Below are 20,020 nucleotides of genomic sequence, written 5' to 3' on the forward strand. Positions count from 1 at the left end.
CACAGTGTAGTTTAGATACTATGGACCTGATTACTCTTGCCTAGCTCATGAGGCAGTGGCTCCACACCAGTAGAAGCAAACAGAGAGGCTCTCAGCCTTTTACTACCTACTCCAATGAGTTCCTATAGTGGGAACATCACTCAGAGAAATGTTTTCCATTATACCCATCAGAAGCTCCAGAGCCACAGCCCAGAAGTTTTACTAGTGATTAGAGACAGACCTTAAACATGATAGCTCCTAATTTCTTCAAAAACATATAAAATGATTTCATTTTAAAGAATGTAGATAAGTTCAAACTAATGGGTGGTCTCAAGAACAATGGAGAGTGAGGTAAAGTGCAACTATGTGGATATTAGTGTATTTAAGTAAAAAACTACCTAGACTTTCAGATTGCTACTTTGCAAGATAGAACAGGAATTAAGACAACTATGAGGAATTACTGAGGGTTAAAAGCATGTAAAAAATGGACCACTAAAACTGTTCCTTCAAAAGAGGAAGAATTTGATTAGATTGTAGGGTATTTTATGTACCAGAAATTTATGGAAAATAATGAAGCAATAGGCCAAAAATTAACAGAGCAGAACAGATGGGTGTAGTCAGGGAAGAGGGAAAGAAAGCTCTACTGGTGTCATTGTCATACCAGGGTGACTGTGGAAGTACACAAAACTGCCTCACTGAGAAGCAATACAACAGGCTCTATTCTATAGTGGATAGAGGAACATATATCACTGAAATAATTTAGCCAGTCACTGAACAAACAAGTAAAGAATAATAGCGAACCCTGGGAAGGAGGCAGCACCCAAAGTTACTACAATATATTAACAAGAATGTCTGCTTTCCAACAATTATGCAGTATGTGAAAAAACAGGAAAGCAGCAGAAAACGCAGAAAAAAAAAAGCACAACAGAAAAACAGCAGGCAAAAAAAAAATTCCCTGTGGCAACAACCAGAAGTCAAATTTAATAGAAAGAATCTTAAAAATAGCCATTGTAAATAAGAGCAAAGTAATAAGGGAAAGCATGATTAAAAAGTAAAAGCAAAGTAAGATGACAATGTAAGTCCCAATACAAAACATTTACAAAGAGATAGGAATTCTTGATGAGAACCATGTAGAAATTCTGAAATTGAAAACTACAAACTGTATTAAAAAAAATCACTAGAGGGTCCCAACCACATATTTGAACTGGCAGAAAGAAGAATTTAATAAATTTGAAGGTCATTGATGGTGACTAAGCAATCTAATGAAGAGACTTTAAAAAGAATGCAGAAAAATGAGCAGAGACTGAGAGATATCTTGGAAATTTTCAAGTATGGCAACATAAAATGTCATGGGAGTTGCAAAAGGAGAGGAAAAGGAAAGTGGGTAGAAAATAATTCGAAGAAATAGTGGCAAAAAGCTTCTCAAATTTAATTAAAAAAAATAACATGCAGGAAGCTTAACGCACTCCAAAAAGGGTAAACCCATAGAGACATGCAACAGACCCATCATAGCAAGAATACTGAAAGTGAAGGAGAAGAAAAACTTGAAAGTAAGGAAAAATTGACTTATCACTTACACGTGAACCCCAATAAGATTAACAGCTAACATTATACATGAAACAATGGAAGCCAGAAAGCAGAGAAATGAAATATTCAGACTGGTCAAATAAAATGACTGTCAACCAAGCATTGTATGACAAGCAAGATAACTCTCAAAACTAAAGAGGCCATCTGAAACAGCTATTTTGAGACTCCGCAGATCAGAAGAACACTGCACTGTATCCAGGGACGTGCAGGAGGAAGAGCCTGATATATTATGGTAAAGAACTATCAATAGTTTTCTCTGATTGAACGCTATTAGTGCCTATGCCCAACTCTCACAGCAGGCCACCAAGGGTCCAGTCACTTTCTAGCTGGTGTCAGAAAGGTACATAAAGCCCTCTTCCCCAAGAACAGGGGTGGGCATGGCCAATCACTGAATCATAGCTTTTCGCTACTGAATTTGGATCAGTGGGACCTGACACTGAAAGCAGCTAATTTTTTCAAACCACCCTGGACAAAGGCAGCAACGGCCATTCTTTCAACTCTCCCTGGACTGGGGCAAAGGCAGTAGAAATTTAAATATGCAGTGCTTCCTCAAGGATAGGGCATTAGCTCATTGAAGAGCTGCATTTGCTGAATGGGTCAGAAAAAGTTTAGCTTTGGGAAACCATTGGAGAAGCTTTTGGCTCCCTTTCTGATGCCTTCCACAAAGCACTTTGGAGCAGGTCTGCTCCCCCTTTTCTGAGTCCCTAGACCTTTTTACTTGGGAAAAACATTTAAAATGCTAAAGTAGATGAAGGAAAACACAGAACTTAAAGTCTCAGAAAAACAGTGAATGAGCAACATGAGAATCAAAGAGATAATGATAAAGAACTTCCCAAACTTAGCAAAATACATAAATATGCAGATCAAAGAAACTCAGAGAACACCAAACAGGATAAACAAGAAGAAAAATACACCCCAGCACATGTTTGTTACACTATCAATGCAAAGTACAAGAAGAGATTTCTGAAAGTTGCAAAGTATTATGTACAAGGAAGTCCAAACTAGGTACTGTGCTGAATTCTCATCAGAAACATGGAGTCAAGAAAACAGTGGGTTGAAATACTTATAAAGTGCTGAAGGAAAACAGCTGCCAGCCAAGAATTTTATATTTAGTGAGACCCTTTTTCAAAAATGAGGGAGGGATTAAAACATTCTCAGATAAAGGAAAGCTCAAGGAGCTCATCATCACTAGAATTTCCTCACAAGCAATGGAAAAGGAAATTCTTCAGACCAAAATGAAAGGACACTAGAGAGTGGTTCAAGGCAGCATAAAGAAATAAGGAACTGCAGTAAAGGTAATTACTTGGGTAATTATATATGCTAGTAACATTATTTGGTATATACCTCCACTTCATACTTTCTACAGGAACTAAAATGCAAGTACATACAAATCAATGATGTTTATGATTTTGGACATACAATGTAAAAAGATATGAGCGGTAATAAAGACAAAAATTTGTGGTGGGACAAAGGGGAATAGGAAAAGTATATGTACATGCTAATGAGTTAAGTTAATATCAAACCAAGTATAAATTTTTAAAATACAACATGTTGCATTTTAATCTGATGGTAACCAGATTAAACAGACAAAAATGCATAAATATACAAATGAGAAAACAGTTAATATTGTACAACATACAAAAAGAAACCAAATAAATAAAAAAGTAGGCTGTAACTGAAGTAAGGAACATAAAAGGTATAAGACATGCAAAGACTAAATAACAAAATGGCAGAAGAAAGTCCTGTATGATCAGCACTGACTTTAAATGTAAAGGGATTAAACTCTTCAGTCAAAAGTCAGAGATTGGCAGAATGGATAAAAAGGTATGACCCAACTATATGCTGTATGCAAGAGACCCACCTTAAAGATATATCATGCAAGTAGTAACCAAAATAAAGTTGAGGGGCTATACTGATATCAGATAAAAGTGCCTTTAAGTCAAACACAGTAACAAAGATGATCATTGCATGCCGATATAGTGCATTATTCAACCACAGGATAAAGCAATTACAAATATATATGCAAATAACAGCAGACCCTAAAATATGTGGAGCAAATACTGATATTTTGAAGGGAGAAACTGATTGTCCTACATTAATAGTAGGAGACTTTAACATACCACTCTCAATAATGAATAGAACATCTAGTCAGAAGATCAATAAGGAAGTACAGGATTTGAATGATACATTAAACCAACTAGATCTAACAGACATATATAGAACTTGGCGCCAAAAAAATTAGAAAACACATTCTTCTTGAGTGTATGTGGATCATTCTCCAGGATAGACCGTATGTTGGGTCACAAAACAAGAAGAAATGAATTTTAAAATATCGAAATCATATAAACTCCAAACACAGTGGAGTTTACGTAGAAATCAAAAAGAGAGGGAGAAAGAAAAATTCACAAATGCGTGGAAGTTAAACAACATACTCTTAAACAACCAATGGGTTAAAGAGGAAATCAGAAATCAAATAAGGAAGTACCTTGAGGTGAAGGAAAATGAAAATAAACCTACCAAAACTTATGGCATACAGCAAAGGCAGGGTTGAAAGAGAAATTTATAGCTACCAACACTTACATTAAAAAAAGAAGAAAAAAAAAAAAGAAGAAGACTTCAAATCAAAGACCTAACCTCAAAATTGATAAACTAGGAAAAGAAGAGCAATCTAAACCCAATGCAAGCGTAAGGAAGGAAATAATAGATTAGAATACTGATAAATGAAATAGAAAAAAAAACAATAAAGAAAATCAACAAAACTAAAAGCTCATTTCTTGAAAAATAAAAATTATCAACAAACCTTTAGCTAGACTGACAAAGAAAAAAGAGAGGATACAAATAATGAAAATCAGAACTGAAAAGGGGGATATTACAACTGACCCTGCTGAAATAAAAAGGATTATAAGTGGATACTACCAATAATTGTGTGCTCATGAATTAGAAAATCTAGAAGAAATGGAAAAAAACTTAGAAACACACAATCTGCCTATATTGACTCAAGAAGATCTCCACAAACTAATTATTACTAAAGAGATTGAATCAATCATCCAAAATCTTCCAATAGCAACAAAAAGGCCCAGCACCAGATGGCTTCACAAGGAAATTTTACCAATCATAGCAAGATGACTTAGCTCCAAATCTGCTCTAAGTCTTCCAAAAACTTCAAGAGGAAAGACCATTCCTAACTCATTCTACAAAGCCAGCATCATCTTCATACCAAGGACAGATAAAGTTACCACAAGAAAAGAAAACTACAGACCAATATCTCTTATGAATATAGATGCGAAAATCTTCAGTAGAATACTAACAACTGAATCTAACACCATATTAAAACATCTATACACTATAATCAAGTCGGATTTATCCTGCTATGCAAGATTGGTTCAATATAAGAAAAATCAATTAGTGTAAAACACCACATTAGCAGAATGAAGGAAAAACAAAACAAAACATGATCATCTCAATGGATGCAGAAGAGCAATGGACAAATTACAGCATGTGTTCTTGATAAAAATAGTACCCAGGCCATGGTGGCTCAACAGGCAGAGTTTTTGCCTGCCATGCCAAAGACTTGGGTTCAGTTCTGGTGCCTGCCCATGCAAAAAAAAAAAAAAAAAAAATATATATATATATACACACACACATATATATGTGTGTGTGTGTGTGTGTATAAAAAAATAATATATAATATATAAAAACATATAAAATATATATAATATATAATATATAAAAATAATATATAAATGTATATATATATGTGTGTGTGTGTATATATATATATATATATACAAGTACCCTAGGAATAGAAGGAAACATCCTCAACAATAAAGAGCATATATGGAAAGCCCACAGCTAACATCCTACTTTGTGGTGAAAGACTGAACATTTTCTGTGAAAGAGTAGGAACAAGTGAGGATGTGTACTGTCAGTGCTATTATTCCACATTGTACCAGAAGTTCTTCCTGCAACAATTAGGTAAAAAAAAAAATGGTAAAATGCTTCTAAATTGGAAAAGAAGAAGTACAACTTTCCCTCTTTGAAGATAATAATCATATATAAAGAAAATTCTGAAAAATACATAACAAAGCTCCTATAGTTATTAGATGATTTCAGCAAAGTGGCAGGGTACAAAATCCACACCCCAAAATCAGTACTGCTTCTATACACAGGCAATAAATAATCAGTGTTAATAAAGATTAGTGTTAATTGTTACATTCCATACAGGACAAAATCTGTTTCCATCAAATCTTAAAGGGATTTCCTTGCATTATCATCATTTTATTTCAGTTGAGAGATTTGGTTGCCAGAACATTACAAACCATGGGCATTAATTAAATATGTTCTGAAGACATTGAGTTTCAAGGAAATGATTCACTGAACTCTGTTCTAGGATCATTTTACTGATCCTAATGTGACTGAACACATTTTTACAATTCTGTTCACCATTTTGTACATAAAATCTAAAATGCAAGGAAAAGATCTCAGGGTAGGAAATCACTTCTGTAGGAAGTGGAATTTATATAGTTTATGAAAGATGATTACGATTTTTTGGGAGGAAGCTAACAAGGATGATAGGTTGAACCAGGGTCACTAACTTTTTCACTCTGTGAACCTTTCCCCATTCCCTATAAAGCCATCTTTGGATAAAGTCTGTTATTATTATTTATTCCCCCATATTAATTAGTCAGATTGTTCTGTCTTTTCTTTTCACCTCAACTATTCAACTACTCTTTAACTTCCCTACGTGATTTTATTCTTCATATAAGTATGTTTATCACAGAAACAGAGAATGTTCACCCTAGAAACTCAATCAACATAACACAACAAATTGATAACAAAGGGAAAAAAAATCCATGGTCATCTCAATTGACACAGAAAGGCATTTGACAAAATCTTCCACCATTTCATGGTTAAAGTACTCAGAAAAATAGGAATAGAGAGGATCATCCTCATCATGAAAAAATCATTTTTGAAAAAGCTCCATAAGCATCATATTTAATGGTGAGATGCCAAAAGTTTTCTCCCTAAAAAGAGAAACAAGACAAGAATGCTCACAACTACCTATACTATACTCTTTAATACTCTACTGTCAGTTCTAGCTAGTACAAAAGTAAGAAAATAAATTAAGGGCAAACAAATTGGAAGAGAAGGAGCAAAAAGCATCTCTATTCACAGATGGCATTATCTTTTTTATAATACCAAAGATTCCACAAGAAATCTAGTAGCTCTAATAAAAGAATTTAGCTATGTTGCTGGCTAAATGAGAAACTCACAATTAAAAGTGGGCAAATGATCTGAACAGACTTCTCACCAAAGAAAATACACAGATGGCAAAATAGCATATTAAAGAAAACACAACATCATTTGTCATTATGGAGTTTCTAAATTAAGCAATAATAAGATATATAGTAGAATTGTTAAAATCCAAAACACTAACAATACCAATTGTTAGGAAGTAGGTGGGGCAATGGGAACACATATTGATCTCCTCCATTCGCTAGCTGAGAGGATTTAGTAGAAATTACAACTCGGAAGCTATGGCCATGTCTGTCTTACAGATCTTGGCTTCTCACACCATTTCCTAATAAAAGGAATCAGGACCATGGAGAAATTGCTGATTCTAGGACTGTGGCAGGAAATATACAGATAAGCTTGGAACATTTTATTGTGCTAGAAATTAAAGTTTTGCTATAAATGAGAAGCAAATACTTAACACACAATGATGGGTGTTTGCCAAAGAGTCAAAGGAGAAAACTGAAATAGCTCCCAATAGCCAAAGTGGAACAATTTTAGCAACTAAATTATTATTCTTGGAATATAGATAAAAGTATAAAATAAATATCTATGAGCTCATGCTGATATAAATAAATGAATGGATGCATAAGTAAATGGGGGAGAAGAGACAGATATTCTCTGTAGAAAAATTCTAAATAATTTATGTAGATGCTTTGTCTGAAGAAGTGGAACATAATTCCCCACACCTTTTGTGAACTGTGCACAATGACTTCCTTGCAAAAGAGTATACAGTGCAGAAAGGTGGAAAACAGTCACTTTATAGTGGAGAAACATCAAATACTACCTCAGTCAAGTGGTCAAGGGCAGAATGTGGAGGTATAAATCTTGTGGATAGTATGTGCCCTTGTTCTGGTGTGATGAAACTGGCAGTTTATTTTGGTGTTCATGGCTACCCTAAAACTATAACTACAGATTAATTATGAGAAAACCATTAAGAAAATGCCAACTAAGGGACATTATGCAAAATACAAAAGAAGCATTTCTGAAAGCTATCAAGGTCATTCAAACAAGGTTTGACTGAGAAATCTTCATAGAAAAGAGCAACTTAGAAAGAAACAACAACCAAAGATAATGGGGTAAAAAATTAAAAACTAAAAAATAAATGTAATGTAGTAACCTGGATGGGATTCTGAAACAGAACAAGAACATTAGATTAAAGCTAAGAAAATCTGAATAAAGTAAGGACCTATTAATAAAAATGTAAAAATTCTGTAGATTAATTATATCAAATTAACAAAGTAATGTAAGATCAACATTAATGATAGGAGAAAATTGATTTGCCATATATGGGAAGTCTGTACTATTATCACAAATTTTCTTTACATCTAAAACTACGCTAAAATTTAAAAGTTTATTTTAAGTGCTTAAAAATAGCTTTAAGGAAAGCTCTTATTTTCAGAATGAAGTCAGACACAAATCAGAAAAAGTGCAATTTTCTCACCTCCATTGTAACAATTGATTCATGCAAGGATTGTCAAAGGATGCTAAAAATACTGATGATGAACTATGGAGGTAAGGAAATACACATGATTTCCATATATTATCCTACAGATTTTGTTTTACATAGAAAAAAATGTTATCTTTACCATGGAAAAATCTGTTGAACATGTCATTAACCCAATGTTCAAAGACAGTATCAACAGTAAGGAGAGAAATTGAGGTTATTGCCTCTTGTTCTAATGTAAAAAGAGGAAACATAACACAACTGTCCTGCCAAAAGTATTTAACCTGAAACTTACTGTGAGGAAACCTCAGAAAAACACAGATGGTGGGAAAGTTTAAAAGACAGATGAATTGAATTATTTGAAAACTAAAATTCTTTAAACCCCAAAAATAAAAATTTTAAAAAGGCAAGAAGATTCTTCTAGATTAAAAATGTTCAAAGAATCTTGGAAACAGAAAATAGAGAGTGATCTTTGAATTGTTTTTAAAAAATAAAAAAGCCTATAGAGGACAATGTTGGGAGAATTGGAAAAAATTTGAACATGAACTGTATATTAGATGGTATTGAATTCTTATTATATTTGGGGGTATTATAATAGTAAAATTATGCTGGAAATGTCTTTGTTCTTTTGTGAAACATGCTGAAGTATTTAGGGGTAAAATGAGTTCAGTAACTATTGTTCTATGCATTAAATATATATGTCCACATACTTATGGAGAGAGAGAATAGCAAATATGGTAAAATGTTAACAATCATTTAATCTCAGTAAAATATGGATGGACATTAATTGTATAATTCTTTCAACTCTTCTGTAGGTTTGAAATTTTTCAAAATAAATTTGGAGGAAAATGTCATGGATTCACATCTTTCTTGAGTCTTTGCCCTATTTCTCTGCCCACTTCATATATTAGCATGTTGAAAGAGTTTTCCTCCCATACTGCCTTCACTTCTGCTATTCATAGAATAATGTAGTTGTTAGGAACATGGATTCTGGAGCCAGATGGACTGGCTTGATGCCTGAGCCCCTCCTTGGCATTTCTATGCACAAATTAAAAACCTCTCTGCCTCACAATTTCTTTTAAATTCAGTAATTGTGAAGTAAAATAAGGTAATGGGTGTGAAACCCTCAGTAGATACGCTATAATTGTGAAATGCATGCAACTCAAAAGTTCTGAGTTGATACAGGATTTTCTGAGGATTGATTTAAAAATAGAAAGATAAAAGATAACATTTTCTGTGTATATTGTATGCATTCATTTAGTTGCCAGTGATATTTTATCATTATCAAGCATGCTTAAACAGAAAGAAAATCTACAGCATTACACAACCAGAAGAAATGTATTCCAGTAATACTGGTTCTCTTTCTCTGGAATTCTCTCGGCGATACACTCCATTGTGTGTCTACTTCATCCTCCAACAGGTTTCCCTGTTGATGGCAAATGGAAAAACAGTGCCATATTTTACATCCATACACATTCACATTCAGATGGAGAAAGACTGTTTTAGTGGATCTCTTTTAAACTAAAGGGATCAACTTTCCTGTCTCATTGTCCCCAAACAAGTCACAAACTCCTCCCTCAACAAACTCTGGGTATTCACCATTGGGAAATAATGGGAAGAAAGATGAAGAAATACATAAACAAAGTCATGGTGTCTCAGAAAAGGGTGAAGGGGATCAATGGATGCAAGGCTTTCAATGAACAAAGTTCACGAGATACAGTGTGGAACTAAAGAGTTGCAATATCTACCTAATTCAGAGCTTCTGAAATTTTTTCTTCTTGACTCTTTCATGCTTTAAAAAAATTTTAGGAACTGATAGAACCTTTGCTTATGTAAGTTGCAATCAACAGTATCTACCATACTAGAAATTGATTGATAAATTATTTCTTTATTAATTAATTAAAAAATAAAATAACAAACCCATTTCCTACTAACTTAAAAGCCAACTGGAGCTAGTGAAAGGCACATGGAGATTAGTTTTCTCTAGGCTTGTCATTTCCCATAATAAAAGTTTTGTTGTTCCTTTGATTAGCCTATTGAAGCCATTCATCATCTCCGATTTTGGGGTATATTTTTTCAACTCATTCAAAACCATTCATTTTTAATTATTATTTTTAAATTTTACAAACACAATAAAATGTTAGGTGAACAGTGTAATACAAAACAGAAAGTAAAAAAATCTAAATTGTTAAACAAGTACAGTAGGACAGGACACAAAATAATCCTTTCTTTCCAAATTGATTTGTGATGTTATTCTTACCATATGCTTATGTTTTCCATAACCATATATCGATTCCTGGATTAATATGGAATAATTTAAATTATTGTATGTTTCTACTCATTTTAATATCTGACATTTTATGTCAGTCTCTCAATATTTTCTTGGCTTCCCTTCCAAACAGATTTTAAATCTATTTACCAAATTCTTCAAAAACCTTGCTGATATTTTTATTGGAATTACTTTAAACTCTGTTTGTGAAAAAGGTATCCAAGTAAAATTAGAGGCTCACTTTATGCCATTCATCAAAAATATGCCCCAAAATTATTTAAGAATTAAACTGGTAAAGTGGAAGTACCTGAAAATATCAATGTGTATGAGATTTCCAAATGGATATTTATGAACAAAAAGGAAGATACATGAAGGGAGAAGTCAACATATTTGAGTACATTAAAATGATAATTTCTGTATATAACAAAGCATTATTAGCAAAACTAGAAGATGAAGAAATTATTGAGAAAAAAATGCCACAACTACATTTAAAAATTCCACACTTTCAATGTAAAATGTATACATATATATATATATATATACATACATATAGTAAGAAAACCATAAGGCTCATGGAAAAAGTAGGCAAAGGACACAAGCAGGAAAAATAAAAGTGGTCAATAAGTGCATTTAAAAATCTTTAAATTCACTAGTAATCAAATATGTAAAAATCATATTAACTTGTTTGCTATGTACTGAGGAAATGCTTATTGAATGTCCAAATATGTCAGGCACTTACTAAATATTATTAGCACAAAACCAAATATGACATCATTGACACTCGAAGGAAAGAATCTTTCATTATATTGCTAAAAAACTTCTGCTTTAATATTTGTTATTCCTAAAATTCTGCTTGTATCTATGCATCCATCTCTTTTGTTGTTCTCCTCTCTTTCAGCTCACATCACCTATAATGTGAATGACATCAATTAGTCTCGCTGCTTCCATTCTTTCTATTCAAAGGCCACATCAGTTTTCTGAAAATATAATCATATTGCTCTGTTGCCAGGAAGATTTCAATATTTCACACTTCTAAGATAAATTCATATTCATTAGGGTGGCATTAGGAGTCTCTGTAACCTGATCCACTTTCATCTTTATTTCCCACATTCACAACAGCTCTCACCCACAGCTCTGCCAGTTTTTGCTCTCTGTCTACCCATTGTTCACTTCCCTCATTCCCAGCCAGTATCACACTCATCTCTAAAAACATTAGGCCCTGCTCATTCTATTATTTCTTTTCCCCCCAAATATCATTTTTCCCATTCTTACAGGCACAATTACTTCTAATGCTACTTAATCTGTAAATACACCAGATAAACTGAGCTCCACTATCTGAATATCCCAGCTTGTTGGATACACCCAACACAATCTAGAATTGCGCACGATTGAATTGCTTTTTTCAACTATGTATAGGCTATATAATATGCTTATTATATTGTGAACATTTTGAGATTAACCATGACTGAGGATCAATTTCTTTTTCAGTTACTTTATTATATATAGTTATGCTAACTCTCAGAGCTATGGTATTTAATTTCTGGGTCATAGGTGTCACAAAGTTATTCAGAGTTCCAGGGAAATGCCAGCTGATACACATAAATCTCAATGTCTCAGAATCTAGAAATACATATTACAACTGCAGACTAAGAGTGACCACTATAAGAGTTTACAATCCAGCCTCCAATTTTCTTATAAATAAATTCTGAAAGAGACCTTAGCATATCTGTTCATTTGTTTCTGGCTTATTTTGCACAACACACTGTCGCCAAGGTTTATTCAGTTTGTTGTGTGCCTATGGACATCATTCCTTTCTGTAGCCATATTATATTCCATCATATAAATATATCTCAGTTCATCATTCTGCTTCTCAATTACTGAATCCTTTGGCTTCCTCAATCTTTTTAGCATTATGGGTAATGTCCAAAATAAACAAACCATGTCTTAAGAATCTTCACTTGGTTCTACTATCAGCAGCACTCTCAATTTTAGTGACATTGATCCATCATGACAAAAAACTGACAAACAGAATCACCAACTATCATATAACAACTACTTTTTATCACTTGTCTCTCCCCCTGCCCCAATTCATTGTCCCTGGTGTTGCTGTGGTACTGTTGATGTCTTCCTCTTAACTACCGGCCATAGCATGCATTTTCAGTTTTCCCCCACACCCTTCTACTATTGACCCTTTGTCTACTATCGAACCTTTGAAATAGTTCATATGAGAACTTATTTATAATTCTAGATTTACTCAGAGGGATACAAGGAACTATACATCTCCTTTCAATCATATTCACCTTCAATATGGTACTGTTACTTATAACCCCACTAATTAGTTACTAGCACTACTATCTGTTCCCTTGCATTTAGGTTCAGCCTCATTGGGTAGTCTTTCTCCCTTCTCTAACTTTTGTATACCCACAGGTCTGCTATATTCTACAACATAACCTCTGAGATTACCTTTACTAGAGTAATAACAACGTCATACACTATCTGCCCTTTTGTGTCTGATTTATTATACTCTATGTCCTAAAGGCTCATGCATGTGATATGTTTCAGGACCTCATTTCATCTTACTGCTGCATTATATTCCATCATACATATAGACCACTGTTTGTGTATCCATTTGTTTGTTATAGAGCACTTGGATTGTTTCTAACTATTGGCAATTGTGAATAGTGTTGCTATCAACATTGATGTGCAAATGTCTGTTTGTGTCACTGCTTCCAGTTCTTCTGGGTATATACAAGTATTCGTATTGCTGAGTCATAGAGCAATATACTGTTTAAAAGACTATCCTGTCCCCATTCATGGATTTGAGAGCCTTCACAAAGATCAATTGTCCATAGATTTGGTGGTCTGCCTCTGCACTCTCAGTTTGATGCCATCAATCAACCTTTCTCTCTTTGTTTCAGTTCCAAGCTGTTTTGACCACTATGGCTCTATAGTAAGCTTTGAAGTCAAGAAGTGATAGTTCTCCTAATTTGCTCTTCATTTTTAGGATCTCTTTAGCAATTCAGCAACTCTTTCCCTTTCAAATAAATTTAATAACCAGCTTTTCCAAGTCTCCAAAGTAAGTTGTTGGGATTTTGTTTGGTATTGCATTGAATCTGTAGATCAGTCTGGGTAGAACTGACATCTTAATGACATTTAACCTTATCCATGAGCATGGAATGTCTTTCCTTCTAGTCTTTTTTTTATTTCTTTTAGCAATGATTTATAGTTTTCTGTGTATAAATCCTTGACATCCCTGGTTAGGCTTATTCCTAGATACCTGATTCTTTTTGGTCACTATCATGAATGAATTTATTTTCCTTAATTGTCACCTCAGAGAGGTCATTAATTGTATATAATGATTTTTGTACATAAATCTTGTATCTTGCCATTTTGGTGAATTTGTTTATAAGTTTGAGTATCTTTGTTATAGATTTCTCAGGGTTTTCTAAGTATAGGATCATGTTATCTGCAAATAATGAAAGTTTTACTTCTTCTTTTCCAATTTGGATGACTTTTTCTTCTTGCTCTGTCTAATCATTCCAGCTAGGTTTCTAATACAATGTTGAATAATAGTGATGACAATGGACACTCCTGTCTCATTACCTATCTTAGGAAAATGTTTTCAGTCTTTTACCATTAAGTATGATGCTGGCTATGATTTTTCTCATAATATGCCCTTTATGATATAAGGAAATTTCCTTCAATTCCTACCTTTTGGAGTGTTTTTAATCAGAAATGAATGTTTAATTTTGTCTAATGCTTTTTCAGCATCATTGATAGCACCATGTGCTTTTTCCCTTCTTATTTGTTAATGCGCTGTATTACTTTGATTGATTTTCTTATTTTAAACCACCCTTGTATTCCTGGTATAAACTCCATTTGGTTGTGATGTATGCTACTTTTAATGTGTTATCAGATTCAATTTGGTAGTATTTTTTGGAGAATTTTTGCAGTTATGTTCACTAGGGAAATTGGACTATAATTTTCCTTTTTTGTTGCATCTTTATCCAGTTTTGTTAGCTTCATAAAATGAGTTAGGTATCATTCCTTTTTCTTCAATTTTTTTTGGAAGAATTTGAGCAGGATTGGTGTTAGTTCTTTTTTGGAGTGTTTAATAAAATTCCCCTGTGAAGCCATCTGATCCTGGGCTTTTCTTGTGTGGGAATATTTTTGATGACTGGTTGAATCTCTTTACTTAATTGGCTTGTTGAGATCTTCCATTTCTTCTCACATCACTATAGGTAGTTCATGTGTTTATAGTAATTTGTCTGTTTCTTCTAAGTTGTCTAGTTTGTTGACATATAGTTGGTTCATAGTATTCTCTTCTGATTTTTAAAATTTATTCAGGATCCATAGTAATGTCCCCCCTCACATTTCTGATTGTGTTTATTTGTATCCTCTCTCTTTTTTCTTTGTTAGTCTAGTTAGTGGTCCATCAATTTTATTGATTTTTCTCAAAGAACAAACTTTTGGTTTTGTTGATTCTTTCTATTGTTTTATTGTTTTTCAGTTTGTTTATTTCTGCTTTAATCCTTGCTATTTCTCTTCTTTTATTTGTTTTGGGGTTAGTTTGCTATTATTCCTCTAACTTCTCCAGGTGAACAGTTAAGTCCTCAATTTTTGCTCATTCTTGTTTTTTAATATAGGCATTGATGGTAATAAATTTCCCTCTCAGCACTGCCTTTGCCACATCACATAAGTTTTGATATGTTGTATTATCATGATCATTCATCTCCAGATATTTACTGATTTCTTTAGCAATTTCTTCTTTGACCCACTGATTACTTCAGAGTATGTGGTTTAATCTCCATATACTTATGAAAGCTCTGGTTCTTTGGTGATTACTAGTTTCCAGCTTTATTCTGTTGTGATCAGTGAAAGTGCTTTGGGTAATTTCAGTCTTATTAAATTTATAGAAACCTACTTTTGTCCTAGCATATGATCTAGCCTGGCTAATGTTCCATGTGCACTAGAGAAGAATGTATATCCTGGTGTTTTGTGATATAATGCCTTATATATGTCTGTTAGATCTAATTCATTAATCACATGTTGATGTTCTCTATTTCCTTGTTGATCCTATGTCTGGTTGTTCTGTCTATCTTGGAGAGTGATGTATTGATGTCTCCAACTCCTGTTGCTGAAACATCTATAGTGTCCTTCAATTTTGCCAGTGTTTCCCTCATGTACTTTGGAGCTCCCTGATTGGGAGCATAAACATTTATGAGTATTTCTTCTTGGTGAACTGTTCCTTTTATTAATATTTAATGTCCTTCTTCATCTCTATGACATCTTTACATTGGAATTTATTTTATCTGATATTAGTATAACTGCTCCTGCTTTCTTTTGGTTGCAGCTTGCATGGACATCTTCTTCCATCCTTTTGATTTCAATCTATTTCTGCCCTTGGGTCTGAGATGCATTTCTTGCAGACAGCCTATAGATGGATTATATTTTTAAAGTGATTTAATATCTCATTACAAAGTGGCCATTTTCCATTTTCTTAGTATCCCTTGTCTTTAAAAATTTTTTTTACAATAAAATCAGTTTGCTACAGTGTGTATTTGTTTCACAACATTTTGGGATTTTTCCTTATTTTTTATTCTTTTTATAGCATGTATTACTTCCTTATCCCCCCCCCAAAATAAAATTATCTTATGAAGAAATTACTCAAATATAAAACAAATATTTTTTATTTTATAATTTTTCCCTCTTTTAAATTGTACTTGTTCTAACACACATGAAGAAAATAGAGGTGAAGATCATTGAGACAAATTGGGAAACACAAGTTGATAAGGATATGCCACTTGCTTCTTCATATTTTATTTTGAAAACAGTGTAAAGAATGCAGCAATAAGGTATTAGGATGAAACTAACTAAGAAGTTTTGAATTGACCCAGCCAAGGTAAATATCACCAATTTCTTGATATAAGGGTCAACATAGAGGAGTATGTACAGTATAAATAATCATAAAAAATACGATTATTTCATAAGATCCACAGAAACTTAATCTAAATAGAAACCTACATATGTCACACAAGGGCTTCTAGCTGTTCATGTGGTCATCTGAATGCAGACTTTCTTCAAATCCTGGTGTGAGTGGGCCTGCAGTGAACTGCATATGGTCACATGCAGATCATAGCCCATAGCTGCTAGAAGTGAGCAGTCAGAAATTTCAACAAAGTAGAAAAAATAAGGTGTGCACATATTCATAGAGGGAAATCATTTTGTCTCCTGAAAATAAGTTTGCTTACACATTGAGGTCAATGACACAGCAACAGCAGAAATCCATTAGAGCCAGATTGCCTAGAAAGATGTGCACTGGCATGTGAAGACAATGCTCCATAAAAATCAATACTAAAAAACCAAGGTTCCCCACAATGGTCATGATATAGATTACCCTTACCTTTCCCACTCTATCTTTCTTTCTCATATTACTAATCCTTCCTCAACATACTATATAAATATTTGCTGGCACATCCATAAGCTATCCTTCCCATCACTACCATTGCCTACAGACTTAAAAGGGAAGGGACTCACTCTGTTTATTTTCCTTCTATATTCTCAACAACTTGGAGTGTCTGCACTTTTTAGTGCTCAGAAATTATGTCTGCAATGATGAGAAAATGCTACTTGCTAAATCTCTGCTCAAGAATTCTTAATGGTCCCTCAATAAATTTCAGCCAAATTCATTTTCCAAGGAGAGCAACATCTCAACCCAGAGAAGCTTATTTTCTGGACCTATTAGTAGATGTGATTAGAGTTGTGCCTTACAGGGAGCTGGATCTGAGTTCTTGAGCTGAGCTTCTTGCCCCTTAATTTTCTCTTATGAAGTGAATGGTCTTATTGATGTAGCTACTCTGAGTAGATGGAGCAGTTTCCAAGCACGTACAACCATTTGCTAATTCTTGATAAGTTGTAATTTTTCCCAAGGTAGTTTTCAAGGTTAAAAAGGAGTTTGGGTGAGGGTTAAGGTTTGATAACAGCTGGTTTTGCCTTAATTGTTATTAAGTTAAAGCCTCAGAAAATGTTTGTGACTATCATTCTTTGTATTCCTCCTTTCCTTTGCTTTTCCTTTGTCTTTCCTTTCCCCTCTCTTCTTTTCCATCACCCTTTTATAAATTGAAGTTGGATCTTATATAATGTAGAACAGGAAAACTGATTAAAGAAATACTACCAGATCCTCAGTTCTAAAGGACTACTTGACTGTAAGTAGGAATGCAGCAAGAGAGGTAAGATGTATGTTACAGAGCTGACCACACCACAGGGGTTCATTATGGAAATATTTATTTTAGCAAAAGTAAAAATGTTTCTGCCAACCAGAGAAATGCATGTGCAACAGAAGCCTTTCTTAAATCAAGTTAAATAACCTCATTTTATGCAGTTATGTATCTGAGAACAATGTGAAAGTTAAGATGTGGTTCTCAAGAGGCCTTAAGTAAGTTTGTTTTTAGCCTAGATATTTTAGTGTATAAATTCCCAATGAATTTTTAAAATATTGGTGAGGCCTAATGGATTCCTTTTGAAATGTCAATGTGTTTCAGTTCTTTGCCCCTTATGTGACTGTGCTTTTTATTGCATCTCTCTTCTGACTTCTCAAAGAAAACCCCTCTTGTACAAAGCAGATTTGAATTTGCTAATGCTGGGTCACACGTGTTGCTGAGAAAAATCATAACTTCCTATGCTTTTAAGGAAAGATTTTAGAAATGTAAAACTAGCTATAAAATATTTCTGGCACATCTTGTTTGTTTTTTATTTATTTTATTATTTTTTTTGCATGGACAAGCTCTGGGAATCAAACTTGGGTCTTCAGCATGGCAGGCAAGAATTCTGCCACTGAGCCACCATTGCACCACCCAATCTTGTTTAGTTTTGCATGTAATTCTTTCTAGTGCATTAATGAGGTTTCAGTGACATTGTCACACAATGCTTTATATTCAGGAAATGTTTTCATGTTTTTTTATTGGGTGTATTGCTTTGCTAAATTTGGAAGAATGCAATATATCAGAAATGGAATGTCTTTTAAAAGGGAATTTATTACTTTACAAGTTTACAATGCTAAGGCTGTGAAAATATCCAAATTAAGGGAACAACAAGAGGTTACTTTCACTCAAGAAAAGGCTGATGACATTCAGCATTTCTCTGTCAGCTGGGAAGGTACATGGGGACATTTGCTAGCTTTCTCTCTCCACTTACCCAGGGGTATTTTTCTTCTGCATCTCCAAAGGTCTCTGGCTGTGTGAGCACTCTAGGTATTTCCAAAATGAGGTTCCCTCTTAAAGAGCTCCAGAAATTAACCCATCTTGAAGGTGGGGAATATCTCTATGGAAACTGCCTGCTGAACAAATCACACCCACAGTTGGGTGGGTCACAACTACATGGAAACAACTTAGTCAAAAAGATCCCATCCAATAATATTGAATGAGGACTAAAGAACATGGTTTTTTCTGGGGTACACAACAATTTCAAAACTGCACATGCCACTCTCTGGACCCACAAAAGATATGTTCATTCCATATACAAATTAAATTCATTCCATCAAAATATCAGAAAACCTTAAATGATTTCAGTAAAAATACAAGTACAATACAGTCACAAACAGTGCAACATCTCATCAAGGTCAGCTATAGGAATGGTCTGTCCTCTGACTCTGGACCTGTAAACTCAGAACAAGTTATCTGCTGCTAATATACAAAGGAGGGGTCATCATAGGATATGCATTTCCATTTCCATAAGGAGAAATTGGAAGGGACACAGGATTCCCCAGATTCAAACAGTTCCAAAAACCAGCAGGTCAAATTCCATATGATCTCAAAGTCTGAGAGTCATTCATCCCCAAGGCTTTAAAAAGTGGCATTCCTACCCTTTCCAAGGCCTACACAGCAGTCTTGCTTTATCCAAATGCTGGGGTGTACGTTACAACACTGGGGCTCACTGGGGAACATCTTTTATTCAGATCCCCCCTCTCCAAACACTGGGGCAGCACCCAGATTCTCTGTCATCTCCAGGGTACATGCACAACACCCTCAGAACAATGGGGTGATCTCCAGGCTCCATAATTCCCAGTTTATGTGTTTCACCTTCTCCAAGGCCTGGGGTACTGAAACTCCCACACTCTGCCCTTGGGGTGATCTCACCCTCTCCAAATGCTTGCGTGGGTTTGCTCTCATAGTCTGAGGTTTCTTGGTTTCAGACCTTAGCTTCCATGGTTTTACCTTTGAAAGTTATTTTTCCTTCAATTAGTCCTTTTTCTGTCCCTTTTAGTCCAGACTGACAGTAGTTCTATTTATACAGATCCCACAGTATTCTTGTTGGTTTTCTATGCAACATCCTGGTATCATAACCATAAGACAATATGACTTTCTACAAATCCTGCCTGAATAACTCCATTTCCAGTTCTGGCTTTTTCTGAAATGGCTTATTGCTTCCATGGTTGGTTAAATCTTCAT

This window comes from Tamandua tetradactyla, chromosome 10 (assembly GCF_023851605.1).
Source record: "Tamandua tetradactyla isolate mTamTet1 chromosome 10, mTamTet1.pri, whole genome shotgun sequence".
Classification (NCBI taxonomy): domain Eukaryota; kingdom Metazoa; phylum Chordata; class Mammalia; order Pilosa; family Myrmecophagidae; genus Tamandua; species Tamandua tetradactyla.